The following is a 22404-nucleotide window of genomic DNA, read 5'->3' on the forward strand; positions in this document are numbered from 1 at the left end:
TGTAAAGCAGGTTGGTGGAGACAAGTGTGGATGGTTACTGGGTGCAAAAATATACTTAGTTAAATAGAATGAACAATATTTAACAGTGCAATGAAATGATCGTAAACAACAGTAAGTTAGCGTATGCTTTAAAAGAGTGGAATTAAAATGTTCCTAATATAAAGAAATGGTAAATGCCTGAGTTGGTGGACACCCCAATTACCTTCAGTTGATTTATTCACATTTTATGCCTGTACCAAAACATCATATGTACCATATCGAGATGTGTGAGGGCCAGACAACTAAGTTCATGAACTTAACCTAGAAAAGTACTACATACCTCACTGCTGAATATCACTGCGGTCACCTTTGAAGTCCTCCTTATGGGAAGCTGTGTACCAATACCAGTGCCTGGCCACCCTTCAAAGCAATTTGGAGCTCCTTTTCTGGAATGACCATCAGAGCTGTCCTCAAACATGGTCTGACAATTTGTGAACTTGCCACTGTGAGCTTCCTTGGCAGGACTGTATAAGCAATTGGGTGAGATTTCATAAGACTAGTATATCAGGATCTCATAGCTGTGTTCATGGCGGCATTTGGCAATGTCCTACTGAGTAGTGTTAATTATTATTGTTACATGATTTGTGTGCTGTACAGTGACAACTCTGATGGTCGTTCCAGAAAGAGAATTCCAAAATTGCTTTGAAGGGTAGACTAGGCACTAGCATTGGTACACAGATTCCCGAGGGAAGTACTTCTAGGGTAACCATAGTAATATTCAACAATGATGTATGTAGCACTCTTTCTAGAATGAGTTCCAAACGTCATTGTCAGACCTTGTATAACTGCTATGTATCCATAATAATAATAAATAAAAAATAAAGTGGCAAGTACCACACTGAAGGGTTATCATTTACTATGGGGGAGGGGCATCACATTTGAAAATTTATCAGAAAAAGATGCAATTCATAATGCATGGAACCATCATTCTAATTGACCATCAAGGGGCTTTTAAATTCCATTATTTCGTGACTAATGATCAACACTACAATGAAGCTGGAATATTTCTTCATTTTAAACTCAGAGTTCTTTTCTCTAGTGTATTTATACAATTGTTTATAATTGGATTCAGAACACAATATGAATGTGCAGAACCTTGGAAATCACTCCTTGAAAGTTTAAATAAGGGCTTTGCCTCGATTCTCACTGCCTTTTATATTTTATAGAGCTGGAACAGTATATTTTTGTTTAAGAACTCAGATATAGACTAATATAAAAGTTGAAAGTCTGGGTTCTTTATAGCTCTGACCTTGCATTTCTCTATGAAAGTGCTTCTTTATATGTTTTCAATATAGTTTCAAAGTTTTATAGCCCATCCTAATAACTGTCAGAAAGACTTAGAGGAAATATAGGCATATATAACACGCAATGTGGAAGAATGGCTTTGATTTCAGATAGAGCTCAAATCTCTCTGACTCAAGGGTAGGCATGCCTTCTCTCAACTTTATTTTAAATATCCATGAAAATTTATAAAAATAGCTAAAATGTCAAATACTAAAAACAGAAGAGGAAAGAAAATGTAAAAAAAGGAAAACTATTACATAAAGTTCAAGGGTTCTGCCCAGTGCGCTGCCAATGAGAAAGTGCTGAAAAATACATTTTTGGAATATTCACCATTCCTCCAGAATCTGAGTTTACAGGTGTACCTTAGTGATACTATGGGTTCAGTTCTAGACTGTATAATAAGGCAAATATCACCATAAAGCAAACTACATTATTTCTTTGGTTTCCTAGCACATGTAAAAATTACATTTATACTATACTGTAGTCTATTAAGTGTGAAACGTCATTAAGTCTGAAAATTTGCATAACTTAAAAATATTTTATTCCTAAAAAATTCTAAAAATCATCTCAGCCTTCAGAAAGTCATAGTCATTTTGCTTTTGGAGGTGGAGGGATCTTGCCTCCATGTTAGTGGCTGTTGACCAATCACTGTGGTGGTTGCTGAAGGTTGGGTGGCCATGGACGTTTCTGGAAATAAGACAAAAATTGAAGTTTGCCTCACCGATTGACTTCTCCTTGTACAAAAGTTTTCTCCATAACATATGATGTTGTCTGATAATACTTTACTCACAATAGAACTTTTTTCAAAATTGAAGTTAATTCTTCCAAACTTTGCCACTGCTTTTTCAACTAAGCCTATGTATAGTAGATTCAGAATCATTTGTTATTTTTTCAATAACATTTAATGCATCTAGCCAAGGAGTGGATTCCACATCAAGAAACCAGTTTCTTTGTTCATCTGTAACAACAACTCTCCTTCCACTCATGTTTTACCATGAGATTGAAATCCTTTATTCTCATTTTCAGGCTCCACTTCTAATTCTAGTTCTCTTGCTGGTTCCACCACATCTGTAGTTACTTCCTCCATGGAGGTCTTGAACCCCTCAAAGTCACGACTTTGAAATCAATGTCTTCCAAACTCCTATTACCGTTGATATTTTCACTTCTCTCATGAATCACAAATATTGTTAATGGCAGCTACAATAGTGACTATTTTCTAGAGGTTTTCAATTTATTTTGCCCAGATCCACCAGAAAAATCATCCTCTATGGCAATTACAGCCTTACAAAATGTATTTTCTGGATAATAAGATTTGAGAGCCAAAATTACTCCTGGATCTCTGAGCTGCAGAGTGATTGTTGCATTAGTGGGCGTGAAAACAGCATTAATCTCCATTTTCAGGCTCCACTTCTAACTCTAGTTCTCCTGCTATTTCCACTAAATCTGCAGTTACTTCTTCCACTGAAGTCTTGAGCCTTTCTAAATCTTAATCCATGGGGCTGTAATTAATTTCTTCCAAACTCTTGCTAAATACTAATTTTAGAACTTTTTCATAGCTCACAAATGTCCTTAATGGCATCTTGAATGGTTAATCATTTTCAGAAGGTTTTCAATCTACTTTCCCCAAATTCATCTATGAAAGCTATTGCATCATGAAATGTTTCTTCTTAAATAAGACTTGAGAGTCAAATTGCTTCTTGACTCATAAGCTTCCGCATGGGTGTTGTGTTAGCAGGCGGGAAAATAGCATTAATCTCCTCGTGCATTTTCATGAGAGTTCTTGGGTGACGAGCTGCATGGTCTATGAGCAGTAATATGCAAAGGAAATCTTTTTTTCTAAGCAGTGGGTATCAACCTCAGGTTTAAAATATTCCATAAACCATGATATAAACAGATTTTCCATCATCCAAGCTTTGTTGTTCAATTTACAGAGCACAGGCAGAATATATTTAGCTTAATTCTTAAAGACCATCGAGTGAGATGGGCCCTGGCTTCAATTTAAAGTCACTAGTTGCATTACCCTGCAAAATGTGAGTCCACTGTTCTTTTAAGAGAAGCTTCTCACTGACTTCTCTTTAGCTATCAATGTCCTAGAAATCATCTTCTTCCAATAGCTCTGTACATCTACACTGAAGATCTGTTGTTTAGGGTAGCCACCATCATGCATTTCATAGCCAAATTTTCTTAATAACTCACTGCACCTTCTACGTCAGCATTTGCTGCTTCACCTTGCACTTTTATGATATGGTGATGATTTCTTTTCTTACAACTCATGGACTAACTTCTTCCAGCTTTAACCTTTTCATCTGCTGCTTTCTCACCTCCCTCAGCCTTCCTATAACTGAGAGAGTCAGGACCTTGCTTGGGATTAGGCTTTGGCTTAATGGAATCCTATGCCTGGTTGATTTTCTATCTGGACCACAAAAACTTTCTCTGTATTAACGCTTCTTCATCATTCATGTGTTTACTAAAGCAGTGTTGTTCACTTATTCAAGAATTTTTCCCTTGCAGTCACAACTTTGTGCAATAGTCCTGACTTTCAGCCTATCTTGGCTTCTTCACTAAGCTTACTTATTTCTAGCTTTTATGTTAGGCTGAGAGAAGATGGAGACTGTGGCTCAAGGAGCAGGGTGCTGGCCCCATATACCTGAGGTGGTGGGTTCAAACCTGGCTCCAGTCGAAAACAGTAATAAATAAATAAATAAATAAGGCTGAGAGGAGTGACTCTTCCTTTGACTTGAACACTTAACCATAATTAATTAGGCTTTATTAGTATTATTCAATGGCCTATTTTCACTATTGTTGTGTCTTAGGGAATATGGCAGCCCAAGAAGATGAAGAGAGAGGAGGGAATGACCGGGACTCAATCAGAACACACCTGTTTATCGTTAATTTCACTTTCTTACATGAGCACATGGTTTGTGGAGCCCTCAAATAAATGTGATAGGAGAATCAAAGATCGCTGGACACAGATCACCAGAAAAGATAAAACAATAATAGAAAAGTTTGAAATGTTGAAAGAATTACTAAAATATGACACAAAGATCTGAAGTTGGCATGTGCTAATTAGAAAAATGGTGCCAATAGACTTGCCAGAAATAGGGTTAACACAAATATCCAATTTGTAAAAAAATACATTATCTGCGATGTGCAATACAATGAAGAACAATAAAATAGAGTCAGAAAATGAGATCTCCCCAGAGATCACCACAAATAATTACTTTTCTCCCCATCTCCCACCTACCTCCAAAATTAAAAAAGAAAGAAAGGAAAATACACTAATCTCAGCACAGTTGTTTCCTAACTCCGTGACACAAAATATACTCATACTCCCAAATATTCTGAAACTATTTTTGGAAATACTTAAAGCCAACCTCCATACCCCCTGATTCCCCTTAGTTTTTGTCTGCCTGTATTCCTTCCATGACACCATCCAGGAGGCCACATGGCAGGAAAATGTGACACATAGAAACATACTGTCACGTGTGATATGATCCAACAATTGACAGTGTTAGAAAAGAAATAGGAAGAGAACCAGAAGTATTCTATGATTTAGGACATAGCGTTTCATATCTTTATTCTGCAGAAAAAGAATAAGAAATCTCTCTGAATGAGATTGAACCTCAGTCTAACAAGCCCACTTTAAATAAATTTTCACTGGATATTACAAAGTCAGTCATGATTCTTGGGCATCAACCTAGGCTTTACGTCTAGTTCTGAATGGGAACTTTTATAGTACAGTATTGCAATGGGAGCATGTAACAGTGTAGCCCATGCAATCTTATAAAGTCTGCACTACGTGATGCTGATAATTAACAATTATGTTTCTGGTATATGTATTTACTATACTTTGCATGATTTTAGCCATGCACGTTTTCTATTTATAAAGATATGAAGGGGTGTTCCAGACAAAGGCATTGTTATCATGGGAGATGACAGGTCTGCGTGTGTAATCGCCCCTGAAGACCTTCCAGTGACACAGACATGAAGGTGGAGGATGGTGCTATTCAGGATCCCAACCTTTTGTACACTTACGCTAATATGTGTTCATGTCTTAAAAGTAAAAAATAAATAATAAGAGAAAGTTTACAGAATAAGAATATAAAGAAAAATATTTCCGGACAGCCATACAATGTGTTTATGTTTTAAGCTAAATATTATTACAAGTCAAAAATTTTCTTTAAAAAGGTAAGAATTTTATAAAGTGTTACAGTCAGCTAAGGTTAATTTATTACTGAAGAGAGAATATTATTTTGTAAATGTCATGTAACTTAAGTGTACAATCTTTATAAAGTCTGTCATAGTACATAGTAATGTCCTAAGGCTTCAAATTCACTTACTCCTCACTCTCTGACTCACCTAGAGCAGCGGTTCTCAACCTGTGGGTCGTGACCCCTTTGTAACAATGAAAATACATCACGGCATTAGAAAGGTTGAGAACCACTGACCTAGAGTAACATCCAGTCCTGCACGCTCCATTCATGCTAAGTGCCACTACAGGTGTAGTATTTTTACTTTTTATACTGTAATTTTACTGAATCTTTTCTATATTTAGATACATTTGGGTACATATATTCTTACCACTGTGTTACACTTGCCTACAGTATTCAGGAGTGAGGTGCTGCCCAGGTGGGTAGCCCAGGAACCATAGATCATAGATACCATATAGCCTAGATGTGTAGTAGGTAATGGACGGTGCCATTCAGGTTTGTGAATATACTCTATGATGTTCCCACAGTGATAAAATCGTCCAGCAACACATTTCTCTGAATATATTCGCATTATTAATCAATACAGGACTATACTTACTATTCCATTGATGTCTGATCCTACCCCACCCCACACCTACTTGGTAATTCAATCACTTTAATTGAATCTTTTAATCTTTTCTTTCCCCTTTATCCACACCGATCTCTTTGCTATCCTCATGTATGATAATCACATTCCCAACTTTATCAATCCTCTGTGAATGACATTTTTCTGGACCATTTGATCAGTACCTGCTCCCATAACACTTCATCTCCTTACCACTTATCATTATCTTTTTCACTTAATTTTATTTTGCTTGTATCTTTTCCCCACAAAAATACAAGGTTCATGAAGACCGGTAATTTTTTTGTTCACTTCCATGTCCTCAAGGCCTAGAACCCTTTCTGGAATAGGGTGGGTGCTCTATCCTAGCAACCATTTTCTTTAGACAATAAGAGTTGGGAAAGTGAAGGGAAATTCTCCCTTCCGTTGGTATCATTTTAAAGAATCTGATCCTGGTGAATTTTATTTTCCGTGCTTTATATATTTCAAAAATTATATGATAGGAAACTTCTTTGTGGTAAAATTAGAAGTTCTAATAGTATTTTTCTCACTGGTTGAAAATTTAGACCTCTTATTATTTTTGTCAGATCATGTTCTCATAGATCCCAAAATAGAAAGCATTGTTAATTGCTTCCATAGGTGAAAGCAATGACTTATTGTTACAATGCAGGACAACTTGGCAGTTCTGGTGATTTATTTATACCGAGCTAAGGAAGCTTCAGACGGGCATACACTCCAGGCCTGTCTATTAGTAGAGATTCCATCAGAGAAGCAAAGCAGCAAGAAGGCTGTGTCGGAGAAAACTCTTTATAAAAGCAACAGGATGGGGAAGTCAGTGTGTAATACTCAGAATTCTAGGTGGATAAGGTAAGTATTGGAGGTAGAAAACTTATGATCATGGCAAATGGGGCCTTCACATTTGAACTGGAATTTAGGTGAAAGATTTCTGTGCACAGATCTGGGGATCTGATGAAAGCACTAAGGTCCCTAACTACTATACAACTTGGACCGGGTAGATGATGGAAACTGACTTAAGTTATAACATAAAGCAGTGATTCAGGCAGAAACCTGACTCTGAGTGTCACAGCAGAGAGAGATAAGATTCGGTGATGAGTCAGCCTTGGCTCATGCAGAGGGCTAGTGGTCAACACTGGGATTAAGCACCCCTACTCAGTCTGTTACCAAGAGGACAAGGGGCCAAGAGAAGAATATATGATCATTCATGAAGCCATTTCCCTGGGTCTTGCTTTGTCGTGGGTTGCATTTAGGTACTCTGTCTTGTGTTTGTGCTGGCCTGGGCTCTGACAGAGTGGCGACTAGCATAAGATTGTAGAGATTGGGTGGCATCTGTGGCTCAAAGGAGTATGGCACCGGCCCCATATGCTGGAGGTGGTGGGTTCAAACCCAGCCCCGTCCCCCCCTCAAAAAAAGATTGTAGAGATCTAGTTAAGTAACTTTTTTCCTCACAAACATTTTTTTTATTATTGTAACAAATTATCTGCATTCATTACTACTCAGTAGTAATCTGATCACTTCTTAAAAGTTACTTTGCAGTATTAGCACTGGCAATAGAGCAATAAATAAGGCAGACCCAGTTCTTGCCCTCATGGAATTCTGCATTCATCTTTTCTTTTCTTTTTAATGCATTGTCCTCTGTGGAATAAAAGTTTCAGATGCCTTTTTTGGTTTGTTGTCTTGTTTTATCTTGATCAATATTTGTATTTTGGTCTGAAAGAAAATGGCCTTTAGAAGAATTTCCCAGTAGACAAAGAAATTCATTAATGGCCAAAGGGGTCCTTCCTTCTGCTAATAATAGTGTTAATATTAATTTGGTGCATTCCTAATTCCAAGTGGTCACAGATGTTCACATTTGGAAGGGATGCTAGCAATCTGCCGAATCAATTTTATCATTTCCTACTTTATATCTCTGAGGCCCAGAGAAGAAAGAGCGATGCCAAAATTTATGTAGGGTCTAGCCCGGATTAAATGGGAATCTCTTGATGCCATACGTGAGTGCATTTTCCTGCATGATGGTCCTATTGGGCAATATACTAAAAGCCAAATCTCAGTTAGAGTAGATACTGTGTTTGCCAATCATGTCAGTACCTACCCTGTCTTTCCCCTCTGATTAGGGCACTCAGGATATTTCTTTAAAATGGAAAGGAAATTGGCTTTCCTTGATCCACCTGCATTTCTATGTAATACGTAAAAGAGATTCCAAAAAGAAAGAAAAGAGAGAGGGAGACATCGAAAGTAAAAAGTTATGCTATAAATTTCAACCTGAGAAGTCAAAGGCCTACAAGGTAGAATATGTTATCATCATGATTTTACAGATAAGAAAACTGAGACATTAAGAGGTTAAATAAGTTTCCCAAGGACAAATGACTTGTAAGAATCAAAGTGGAGACTAGAATCTAAATAATCCAGCTCCCGAGTCCATTTAATCACTCCGCATGCTGCCCTCTCTGTAAGGACACGTATGCAACCAGTTGATATTGGCATCTATGGCATGATACCTATAAACCTGCCCTTGCCCAGCATAGAAATGGCAACTGCCGCACTGCATCAGAGCAGCCTAGGATTCAGAGTAGATACCCTGGCCCTGGCCTAGTCTGACAATTTGGCCATCTTCTAGGCCCTGAAAATAATTGGTCAGGGAGGCATTAAAGGAGGTTAGGCAACATGAGGCTGAGATTTTTAGTAAAGAGAGCAGAATAACATGCAACAAACTTGACTAGAACATTCGTGAGTTTCAGACCTTTTGAAGAATGCCTCTTATTTAGCTTCACAGCCAAGCCATGATAAGCCCCGGTAGTGCAGACTTTAGAGAGAAAAGACGTTAGATAGTGCAGGGATGTTAGAGAGAAAAGTCAGAACAAGACTAGGGTTGGTCATTTCTGAAATGAGAGTGCATACTCAAAGGAGTTCCCACATTGCATCCAAAATAAATGGATTAAATAAATTATGTGTGTGTGTATATATATATATGTGTGTGTGTGTGTGTGTGTGTGTGTTTGTATATGGAATACTATTCAGCTATAAAAAGACTGAGATCTTGTATTTCTTGTAGCAACTTGGACAGCTTTGGAGAATATTCTCTTTATCAAAGTATCATCTGCATGCAAAAACAGGCAACCACATGAACTCAGTTCCAACTTGAAATTAGAAGATTAACAGATACATGCTCATGTGAGACAAAAACTACGTTACATTCAAATGGGGCTGGGGAGAAGGACAGGAGTCAGTTCCCAGCCAACAGGTACAACACATGGGTATGAGGGACAGTTTGGGGGTGAAGGATACAACTACACTAAGGACTTCAACCTTACACAAGCAACTTAGGTAACCTAATAGTATGTACCCTCATGTTAACCTGAAATTTAAAAGAAAAAATGGATTTAATTTGCCTGCAAGGTGAATTTCTGCTATAGCTCTATAACGTGTGTATGGAGCAGCAACATTTGAATTTAAAATTAAATTTGGAAACACTTAGGAAAGAATTTGGACATAGGCCAAGGGCTGTCAGAAAGTGAATGAAAATCTTTTTGAAAATTGTGTTGGCAATAGAAAATTTGGCACAGGAAATATGTCTGGCAGGAAACCTACCTTTTATAACAAGAAATCAAATGTTTGTGACAGCATTCTTTTGTTTTACAATGGATTATTTGCGTCTTTGCTATTAATGCTTCCAGGAAATATATTTATTGAGAGATAATGATCTTTGTGTCTCTGCACTAAGCACCATAGGAGTATGAATGACTCTTGTATCCGAGTGAGCACTTGAGGAGGAACAGCTGTGTCTGAGAAGGCAGGCAACACGTGCTTTGAAAGAGGGGGGATGTTTACCTAAGTGACAAAACCACACTTTAAGAGATGAAACAATGTAAACTAAGGCAATAAACATAAAGAAAACAAAAGAATAATTTAGTCAATACTAAGTACGTGGAGAAGTTTGTTCTGATTAGTTTTGAGGGAGGCTAGAGGAATTTCGAGGAGTGTTCGAATATTGTGAAGTTTGAAACTTACAATGGAGGGTTAAGAACACAAGTTTTGAAAACCTAACTTTGACACTGGCACAACTGTGCCCATAGAAACAGCAAATAAGACTCAAGCAGGTCGGGTTGCCTCTTGCTTCCTCAGTTTCCCCATTGTATTTTTTCTCATCAGTAAATTAAAGGAGATAACACGATATATTTATACAACACCTAACAAAAACGTTACTCATGATTTTTATCACCATCATCATTATTATTTCAAGAGAAGCAAGAGCTAGGATGTGAAGGTCTTAACAAGGTATGATGTTGAATTTGACATTGGAGACAGTGCTGAATTCTTGAGAAGAATGAAGCGCTAAGTTCTGAATAAGGTGATACAATTTCATCTGATAGCACATCGAATATAAACTAGAAAAGAATGATAAGAATATATCACTTTGATTTCTTGCCAAGTATGTGAATCTTTATAAAGATAGACTATCTAATTGCGATTTGGGAAAATTACTCCCTGATGTTTTAGAAATATTCTATTTCCAATTTTTCTATAATCCAGGCATCGAAACTGCTCCTCTTTCTTTTCTCTATTTGGGATTATTTTATTAATTACACACACCTTGCAAGACAGAGGGGAGATGTGGAAAGGAGATAGAGCACAAACTAGATTTTTCAACTTGCCTGGACTATTGATCGGCTTAAGACTTCTTTGTGGCTTTCATTGGTTTTTATTATCTGCTCTTATGTGACTGTGCTGTATGGAATTACGTTCCCACACTCTGGATGAAGAGACGGTGAGGAAAATGAGTACAGAACAGACACCGTTATGCAAGTTTAGAGCACAGCTCCCTGGCAAATACTAAGAGCTTTGCATTTAATTGGTAGTTTAATAGATCGAATTGTTGTATTGAAAAATACAAAGCTGTATTGAAAATGAAGGATGAATGTATCTTGTTCCTTTTATGGGGACCCTAAATAATTACTTAATAATGGTTTAATGATTTGCAACTGGTTTAACCGCATTGTAATATTCCAGTTTTATATCAATCCCAGGCAGCAAATAATCAGAGTCTTCACATGCATATATGTAAGATAGAAAAGTTCGAACTATATTCTACAGTAGTTGGAAAGTAGGATTATATGATTAAACATATAATTTTTTATAAACTCTTTTCACATTTAAATTTTTATTTAACTTTTTAAACATTTAGTTAAAAAAGTCCTATTACTACTAGAATAAATGAATTTTCTTTCATCTAATTTAAATGATCTCAATATATTTTTTCTTAAATATTGATACTTCATTTGCACAGTGTGAAAAAATATTTCATACCACAAAGTAATTTGAAAATAAGAATTTAATATATATTTTCTGATGATACTTATGAAGAAATTAAGTCTGTAGCCTAACTTAACTGTACCTATTAGTCTTTCCATTGCTATAATGCCATAGCAATCTAGCAAAAGACTAGCTTAATTTTCTCTTAGCTCTTATTTATCTGTGCAAGATTTATGTTCAAATCCTTCCAGTTGTGTTCAGAGTCATTTTCAGCCTTCTGGAAGACTTCTCTCAGTATTACTTGTAATCTTACTAGTGTCAAATTTTGAGTAAACATTCGATCTGGTACCATTGACAAGTATTTTATTGCATTTTGATTTGGACAGATGGAACCAACAAGGACGTAACAAAGACATTGGTTAAAAAGAAAACATTCCTATTTTTTCAAAAGATTAGAAAACATGAAGACCTGTAACAATTTTTTCTTACTTTTCTCCATGGGCTTTTTACCTTTGTAGATGGAATTATGACAGAATGCGAACACCTCTTTGAAATCAGATATTTCTGTGGTCTGTCAGATTCAAGGAAGGGTGGAAAAAAGAACACGTTGAGGGTAACAAAAGTGGTGCAGAATTATGGGAAATGTGGTAGGATGTATGAACTCAGTAACAATGATACAGGTAAAGGGGAAACACAAATACATTTGAAGGATAGATATCAGCCATTGTATTCTCCCTGCCCTGGAGATGAAAATATGAAAACTGTAGTAGAAAAGTAGAAAAGTATTATATATAAGCCATTATAGCCATGCTTCTGGACTTAATACCTGGTGGAAATAAATTTAAAGATACTGTGCTTCAGCCAGGAATATTCAAACAGCCTCCTACCTGGGTTGAAATTCAACTTTCTGGAGTCCTGATTCAGATTTATCAATCCTGCTCAGACCATTTTACAAAGGAATGAAGCCCTGGTGGCCTCTGTTTCAGATTCACAGATGGGTTTTGTTTGGTTCACAGTATATGTTTGTTTGTTTGTTTGTTTTTAATCCACATATTAAAATCATGATATGTCATATGTGGTATAAATACTCAATTTTCATCCCTTCTTAGAAATTGGTACATCTAGAAATATGAAACCAAATTTCTTTGCTACCATAATAGATTGGAATAGACCAGTTCATTGGAACGAAAATAATCTTATGGTTGGGGGTCACCACAATATGAGAACTGTATGAAAGGGTCACAGCAATAGGAAGGTTGAGAACCACTGGAATAGACAGAAGCACACCCTTCAGGCTGGGGATATATTCTCCACTATCCACATATTCCCTCACCTCTCCCTCAATCTGTGACCAACCATTGTATTAAGTGGTATTTATAATCAATAGTGTAGCTTATTTCATAGCCTTTTTTAAAAGTACATTTATTTCAGGTTAATGCAAGAGTACAAACAACTGGCTTTTTTTATATTAGAAAAGTGTTTGTTTTAAACCTGCTACATTTTTTGTCACCTTGGGAACTTACTAGGAATATGAATGTGACAGCTGCTTTTCTAACTCCCCATTATCTACACTCCATAGTTGAGTGTAAACTAATCAGCCTGGTGTACATTTCATATCCATCATTATTTTCAACATGAGTTTGTTGCATGCCTAAGGCAGTGGTGTTGGTGTTAGTAGAAAGTGGTACAAGTCTAAAAAGGGACAGCCCCTGAGATCAAGACTCTCAGAATCTAATAGATAAGAAACAATAAACTTTATAGAAGTTTAGTTCCATCTGGTGATAAGTAAGGTGGGTGCTCATAAAATATTATTGTTACAGAAGTGAGCAGGAGCTCACTATCCATTACACCGAGTCTGGGGGAGCTGGGAAGCCTTAACAGAGGAGGTGACCCACCTGCACTACACTCTGAAGAGCTTTACAAAGCTTTTCAAATAGACATTTAAAGTTTGTGAAAATAATAATACTCATAATTACCTCTTGTTTTTGTGATGAGGGCTACCAGAATCCCTGGAGCCAGGCCTTCCCTTTTCTTTTTTGGCTGGGGCCGGGTTTGAACCCACCACCTCCTGTATATGGGGCTGGGGTCCTACTTGGTTGAACCACAGGCACCGCCCCATGCCTTCCCTTTTCAAGTTCATATTAGGATAACATCTCTGGAGGTTCAGTACTATTTCTGCCTTCCTTTTCTTGCCCTCAAACTTTTGGAACTCAAAGAGGCTTTAAGGACTTCAATTAATTTTGTTTACTTGATGTATGAGTAAAATGTTCTTTTTTTGGCCATGCTACAGCAATTTACTTAAGCATATGTTTTCTGTGTTTTGAGCAACTTCTTTGAATAATGTCCATTTTAGGTGATGTGAGTTTACAGAGTCCAGAAATAGACAAGAATGGAACATTTTATGAACTCTGAGGGTCATTTGGGATTCAAAACCACTGAAATTGATAAATGATTTCCCACCACCAGGAGTTATCATTGGGGAAGTAACTTTTTATTATTTGATCAAACATTATGCTTTTTCTTACGTTCTAATGTTTCAATGAATTAAAAAATGATTATTTATCTTTATGACCTTATCATGTATGAGACAAAATTAATGCATCTTGGTTCATTTCGGTTTTAAATGATCCACTTATACATTCATAAGAGATGACATTTGTAAACAGAATTGACAGAAGATAAAAGGCCAATATCAGAGATTGGCCAAACTATCATACTTTACCTGGAAAATGGATTTGTTGTCTTTTGAGTTGAAGCACACTCTATTTTGTTCAAACGTAGACTTGTTTTTTATATTTAACCAAATATAAAATTACACATACACTTTTTTTCTTTTTCAAAGTATAAATTAGATAATTTTATATTTTGGAATTTCTAGTCAAAGCAATCAGAGAAGAGAAGGCTAATAAGAACATCCAAATGGGGGGGGGGGGAGAAAGTAAAATCTTGCTCTTTCCCAATGATACAATCTTATACTTAGAAAGCCCCAGAGACTCAACCACGAGAACCCTGGATGTGATCAAGAAATACAGTAACTCATCACTGTCCACATATCAGTGGCCCTTTTACACACCAGTAACATTCAAGCTGAGAAGCAAATCAAGGACATGATACCTTCATAATAGCTTTAAACACAATGAAATACTTAGGAATGTACCTAAGAAAAGAGGTGAAGGACCTGTACAAAGTGAATTATGACACCCTACGGAAAAAAATAGCAGAAGACATTAACAAATGGAAGAATATACCATGCTCAGGGCTGGGAAGAATAAACATTGTTAAAATGTCTATAGTACTTCAATTCAATCCCAATTAAAATAAGAACATCATACTTTGAAGAACTGGAAAACATAGTTCTTCATTTAGTACAAAACCAGAAGAAAACCTCCATAGCCAAGACAATTTTTTGTAATAAAAACAAAACAGGAAACAACACTCGACAAGATTTCTGGTTATATTACAAGTTCACAGTAATAAAACAGCATGCTATTAACACACATATAGAGACATAGACAAATGGAACAGAATAGAAAACCAAGAGATGAAACTAATCTCTTACAGCCACCCAATCTTTGATAAATCAAACAAAAGCATGCCCTGGGGAGAAGAATTTCCATTCAATAAATGGTGCTGGGAGAATTGGATAACTATATGTAAAAGACTGAAACTGAACCCACATCTTTCACCCTTACAAAAATTGACTCAAAGTAGATAAAATATTTACATCTAAGACATGAAATAATAGGCTGGGGGCAGTGGCTCATGTCTGTAATCCCAGCACTTGGAAGGCTGAGGGGGGTGGACTATCTGAGCTCACAGGTTCGAGACCAGCTTGAGCCAGAGCAAGACCCCCATCTCTAAAAATAGCCAAGTGTTGTGATGGGCACTTGTAGTCCCAGCTACTTGGGAGGCTGAGGCAAGAGAATCACTTAAGTCCAGGAATTTGAGGCTGCTGTGAGGTATAATGCCATGGCAGTCTAGCAAGGGGGACAAAGTGAGACTCTGTCTCAAAAAAAAAGAAGAAATAAAAGACATAAAATAATAAAAATCTTAAAGTATGGAAAAACTCTTGAGAATGTCAGCTTGGGGAAAGATTTTATGAAGAAGACATCAGTGGTAGTCACAAAAACAACTAAAATAAACAAATGGGACAAACTGAAAAGCTTCTGCATTACTAAGGATACAGCAATTAAAACAAAGAGACAACCTTCAGAATGGAAAAGATATTTTTATGTTCTGAATCTGACAAAGAGTTAATACCTAGAATCTCAATTAATCAACAAAAAAAGAGCAAACATTTCCATCTATCACTGGGCAAAAGATATGAATACAACCTTCTCTGAGGAAAACAGACAAATCACTAACAAACATATGAAACAAATGCTCATTGTCCCTAATCATCAGAGAAATGCAAATCAAAACTACCCTGAGATGTCATCTAACCACAGTGAGAATAGCTCAGAACACAAAGTCCCAAAGTTGCAGATGCTGGAGTAGATGTAGAGAGAGGGGAACACTTTTATGCTGTTGGTAGGACTGCAAACTAACACAGCCTCTTTGGAAAGAAAGTGGAGATTCCTCAAAGAACTCAAATCAGACTTTCTACTTGATCCTGCAATCCAGTTATTAGACATCTACCCAGAAAAAAAAAAATAGCCATTTTATCGTAAGGACCTTTGCACTAGATGGTTTATAGTAGCTCAATTTACAATTGCCAAGATGTGGAAATAATCTAAATGCCCATCAACCCTGGAATGGGTTAACAAGCTGTCATATATGTATACCAGAGAATACTGTTCAACCATAACAAAATGAGGAAGACCTACATCTTCTGCACTAACCTGGATGCAGCTGAAAAATTCTCCTTAGTAAAGTATCCCAAGAATGGAAATGGAATTATTTGATCCACTCAGTACTAATATGAAGCCAGTAGATTATCTAATACATGCCCACATGAGAGTAAAACTCAATTCAATTTAAGGAGGTGAGGAGGGGGAACAAAAGAAGAGGGAGAGGAGAGGAGGGGATGGGTTTGGTGTGCTCCTACTGAAAGGGCACAATGTAGGGGTATATGGCACACCTTTTGGGTGTGGGACAGACTATAAGAGGGATTCTACCTAACAAATGCAAATATCGTGACCTAGTTTCTTATACCCTCAAGTTAACTTGCAATAAAAAGAAAAATGTGTAAGACTCAGTCTTTGTCATCATGGATCTCAAAGTTTAGGAAATTATTTAGGCACTCTTGGATTGTTGTGCGTGAGCAACTGAATCGCTGGGCATAAAGGTAGCAAAGATTATTCAAGTTTTATTGAGAGGCACCTAACTACCATAAAAGGCTATGTAGTAAGAATGGGAGGTGTTCCAGGTGAAGAAAAACAATTCACAGAGAGAGACAGTGAAAGAAGGGTGTTCAGGATACCGAAGTGTTTTTCTCTTGGTTGAGCATAAAGTGGAAAGTGATGTGTTGCCAGGGTTGAGCCTGATGAAAAAGGCAAATTTCAGGTCAGGAGGACCTTTATTTTCACACTATAATATCTCTACCCTTTATGTGATGGGATGACGCTAAATAAATTTAAGCAAGAGTGTTTTATATATGGAATTTGAATTTTGCATTGATTGCTCCTGTAGCTATGTAGATGACAGATAGCATGGGGTAAATCAGAAGACAACAATTAGAGCTCAGACACTGCTACAGTAGTTATTCTGAGCAATGATGGTGTCTGACCGTGAGAATGGAATTAGTTAGGGTAAGGATAGAGGTGGCAGCAAATTTGAGGTTTTTAAGGAAGTAAAAGTTATAAAACTATTTTTCCCCCAGCAATTAGAGTAAGAAGATTTTGCATGTTCAGAATGTGCTGACCGGTGTAATACAGTTAGGAATGTAATTTGCTAAGTCTATTCCTAACTCATAAAACTTTGTTTTGCAGTCTTGCTGTCAGTCTCTTCAACTGCATAAGATTTTGAGGAGTACTCCAAGAGCCTAGGGTAGGGCTTAGCACTTAGTAGAAGAAGTCTGCATCACTGAATGACTTGAGCAGCTACATATTCAATACTAATCCATATTGAACTCTATGGTATTCGATTTGACATTTGTTTGTTGAAAAGGTAAGTTGCCTTGAAAAATACATTAATGAAAAATTGAATCAAAAGGAATTAATTTAGATAGGAGGGGATTATTTCATTTTTTGACATTGCAAATTTGAGGTGACTATGCAATGATTAGCAAAGAAGAGAAAAGGACAGATAGGGTTACTCAGGCAAGTATTTAAGAAAAGTTATAAATCAAAAATGAAATTCTAGGAGCACCAAAAACTTTTTGAGGAGTCAGAAATATAAGAAAAATAATGACTAAGGTTGTACAGATAAGGTAAAATCAAGAAAGACTATTTAACTTTCCAATTTAAGATCTTGGAAATTTATGCTTTGGGCAATGGAAAGTCTTTGATGGATTTTATCAGTCAAGTGAGATAATAATATTTGCGGTTTAGGTAAATGCTTATTGTAACTCAGGAGAACATAGAGATGATGTGTGTAAGTCCAAAAGTTTGAAGCAGCATTGGGAGGCTACTATGATGGTTACTATGAAAGTGTCCTGGAAATCAAGTAAGTAAAAGTTAAAGTAGAGAAAATACATTTAATGGAGAAAATGATTACAAGTGCCAAATGCAAGAAAGAATTTCACTTTTATAATGTTGGATTTGGCAATGCCAACAGAGACTTAATCCATTGTTTTGGAATGAAGTATGGTCAGATGGGGGGATAGAGAGATAAGCTTTGTGAGAATGTAAGGGAAGTAAATGGACTAGCCAGAGACATACATTTAGGGTACGTGATTTTTACTGTTGATTTTGGTTATGATAGAAAAGACTTAAATATGTTTATGTGCTGTCTTACTCCCTTTGTGTTGCTCTGAAGGAATGCCTGAAGCTGGGTAATTGCAAGAAGATGTTTATTTGGATCCCAGATCTGCAGGTGGTACAAGGAACATGACATCAGCATGGGCCTCTGCGGAAAGCTTCAGGTTGGTCCCATTCATGGTGGAGGGTGAAGGAGATGTGACATGTATGTAAATTACATGATGAATTAGGAAGCAAGAGAGTGAATGGAGGTGCCAGGCTCTTTGGATCTTTGGAACATCATCTCTTGCTGTGGAAACCAATATAGTAAGAACTCACTCATTAACACGAAGATGTCAACAAACTACTCATGGGGGATCTATTCCCATGACCCAAACTCCTTGATGACAAACATCCAAACTATGGCCTATGCTAAAAGGGAAAAGCCAGAAGAGAAAGAGGGAAAGTGACTACCTACAGCATTAATGTTTGTATGTGTGGATATCAGAAAGTAGAGAAGACTCATACCTCAATTTCTCTATCTTCTCTCTACAAGAGGTGAGCAAAAAGGTTGAACAAGGTACTGGATAATACAGAGTGGTTATTGAGGGGACCATTAATATTATAACAAAGAGCAAAAGGCATCCTTTTCTAGTAGGAACACTTAAGAAAATAGGCATAGATGGCAAATTTCTTAAACTGATTGAAGCCATCAATGATAAACCCACAGCCAATATCATACTGAATGGAGCAAACTGAAAGCTTTTCCACTCAGAACTGGAACCAGACAAGGATGTTCACAATTGTCACTACTATTCCACACAGTTCTGGAAGTTCTAACCAATGCAATCAGGCAAGAGAAGAATATTAGGGCATCCAAACGGGGGCAGAGGAGGTCAAATTCTTACTATTTCCCAGTGATATGATCTTATATTTAGAGAACCCCAGAGACTCAACCACAAGACTCCTAGAAGTCATCAAGTAATACAATAATGTCTCAGGGTATAAAACTAATATCCACAAATCAATAGCCTTTATATTACACCAATAACAGACAAGTGGAGAAGGAAATCAAGGACACAATACCCTTCATAGTAGCTTCAAAGACAATGAAATACCAAGGAATAAACCTAACAAAACAGAGACGGACCTTACAAAGTGATTGTGAAACTCTGAGAAAGAAATAGCAGAAGACATTAAAAAATGAAAGAACAAACCATGCTCTTGGTGAGGAAGAATTATTAAAATATCTACACTACCCAAAGCAATTGACAGATTCAATGCAATCCCCATTAAAATAATAACATCGTATTTTTAAGAACTGGAAAACATAGTTCTTTATTTCATATGGAACCAGAAAAAAAACCGTATAGCCAAGGAAATTTTTAGGAATAAAAAGAAAGCTGGAGGCATCATTATACCAGACTTTGAGTTATATTATAAGTCCACAGATATCAAAACAGCATGATATTAGCACAAAAATACATAGACATATGCAATCAAATAGAAAGCCAAGAGATGAAACCAGTCTCTTATTCCCATCTGATCTTGAATAAAACAAGTAAGACCATACATGGAGGAAAAGAATCCCTATTAGATAAATGGTGCTGGGAGAATTGGATAACTGTATGTAAAAGACTAAAAGTGGATCCACATCATTTGTTACTTACAAAAATTGACTCAAGATGGGTAACAGATTTAAATCTAAGATATGTCTTTAGGTATGTAGAAGCTTTTATCCTTAACTATGTAGAAGAAGCAAGTGTGGGAAAAACTCTTGAGGATGTCTGTCTGATGAAAGGTTTTATGAAGAAGACTTCAGTGGCAATTGCAACAACAACAAAAATAAACAAATGGGACTTAATGAAGCTGAAAAGCTTCTGCGTTGCTAGGTACAAAATAATTAAAGCAAAGTGACAATCTTTAGAATGGCAAAAGTATTCATATGTTACAAATCTGACAAAGGGTTGATACCTAGAATCTATAAGGAGCTCAAATTAATCAACAAAAGAGAACAAACACCCCATTTATAAGTGGGCAAAAGGCATGGACAGAATGTTCTCTGAAGAAGACATGAATGGCTAAAAAGCGTATGAGAAAATGCTCATTGCCCCCGATCAGCAAAGAAATGCAAATAAAAACCATGCTGAGATATCACCTATTTCCAGTGAGAATAGCCTGTATCACAAAGTCCCAAAGCTGATGAGGATGTGAAGAGAGGGGAACACTTTTACACTGTTGGTGAGACTGAAGACTACTATAGCCTCTTTGGAAAGAAGTATAGGAATCCTCAAAGAACTAAAAGTAACCCTTCCACTTGATCCTGCGATCCCATTACTAGGTATCTACCCAGAAGAAAAATAACGTTTTTATCACAAGGACCTTTGCACTACATGGTTTATTACAACTCAATTTACAATAGCCAAGATGTGGAAACAACCTAAATGCCCATCAACCCAGAACTGGGCTAACAAGCTGTCATATGTGTATACCATGAAATACTATTCAGCCATTAAAAATGATGAAGGCTTTACTTCTTGTGTTGTATTAACCTGGATGGAATTGAAACACATTCTTCTTAGTAAAGTATTATAGGAATAGGAAAGTAAGTATCTAATGCACTCAATACTAATACAAAGCCAGTAGACAAACTAATACATGCCCACATAAGAGAAAATCTCAATTCAAGATGGAGGAGGGAGAAGAAGGGATCAGTGTGTTGCCACCTAGTGGGTATCATGTGAAAATAGATGGCACACCTCCTGGGTGTGGGACACAAGTACAACAGGAACTTTACCCAGCAAATGCAGACATTGTAAACTTATTGTCTCTTATTTATGTGAAATTTAAAAAAAGGACAAAAGAAAGGCTTGGTATGAAATACTAAGTACTATTTCTTTTTGCTCAAAGAGTTTTGACATGAATGTTCAAATTTCCATCTTCATTATAATGATTAATTTATATTTTAGATTTCAATTCCTAAAATCATTTTTACAGGGATTTTGATGTTTACACACAATAATATTCTGTGATCGATACTGTCACTGCTGAGCTGCCTTTTCTATTGAACAGGTATGTGAAAATATTTTCCATAACATTAAACAAAAATAAAATAGGGTGGGGAGCCATTTTCTGTCTTCATTGATTAAAGCTATGTGGGACAGGTAGACAGGAGTTCATCCCGTGAGTAATTCTACCTCTCACTGTTCATTTACCACAGCTCGTCCTTTAAAGCATGAACATTGGACAAGAAAGCATTGCTCCTGAAACAGAAAAACAAAGGACATCAGCTCTTTATTAGTGGAAGAATTTCATAAAATGAGATTGCTACAAAAAAATAAGGTGCAGGTGTACTGAGGACAAAGTCAATACCATTATGAAAATATGAAAACTTCATTTCTTCCCTGAGACTATTCCTGAAATAGGTCAGATTGGAAACTCCTCCTTGGTTCTCCCTTATCAAAGCAAAGATGCCTCTGATTTTGTACTGTGGGCAACCGAATTGTGTTCCCCTAACTACCCTTCATCATACACTCAATCCTGGAGAATTGAGACGGTAGCTTGCCCATTTACATTTTTAGAGCTCTGAAGACTGCTTGCTGCATTGTAGGTAATCAGTAACTTATAAGTTAATTAAATATAATTAATTAATTAATTATTGACTAAATAGTGCAATGTTCTCATATTCAGAGAAGATACAGATTCCTTCAGTTTAGCTCCAGACCATGTAGGCAAAGCTACAGTTTATTTTCTCAAAACAGAAATGAAGCAAATAAAATAAACTTTTCCACTGCTGGCTGAAAAAAAAAAGTGGCCAACAACATACATCTCATTAAGACCTACAATAGCTGCTATAATACCCTTTTTTATTTGTTTATAAATACCAAAGAAAATAGCATAAATGTCAAGAAGTAAAACACATTACTCTATGTAAGAGGGATACTGCACTAGACAGTATAATTGGCAAAGAAATTCTTTCTGGTCTGGTATTCTGCACCTCACAAGGAGAAACTTCAATTAACACTTAAAGTCACTGAAACACAACGGGAATGTAAATCACTCCCTACAGTGCGCTTACATGAGTCTCTTGGGCTTACTAGGCATAGAAGAAACTTGGAAAATCTGTCTGCAGGTTCCTAACTGTGAACACATCTTTACTTTG

The sequence above is a fragment of the Otolemur garnettii genome, unplaced genomic scaffold (genome assembly GCF_000181295.1).
Source record: "Otolemur garnettii isolate 467f Iridium unplaced genomic scaffold, OtoGar3 scaffold00007, whole genome shotgun sequence".
NCBI lineage: Eukaryota > Metazoa > Chordata > Mammalia > Primates > Galagidae > Otolemur > Otolemur garnettii.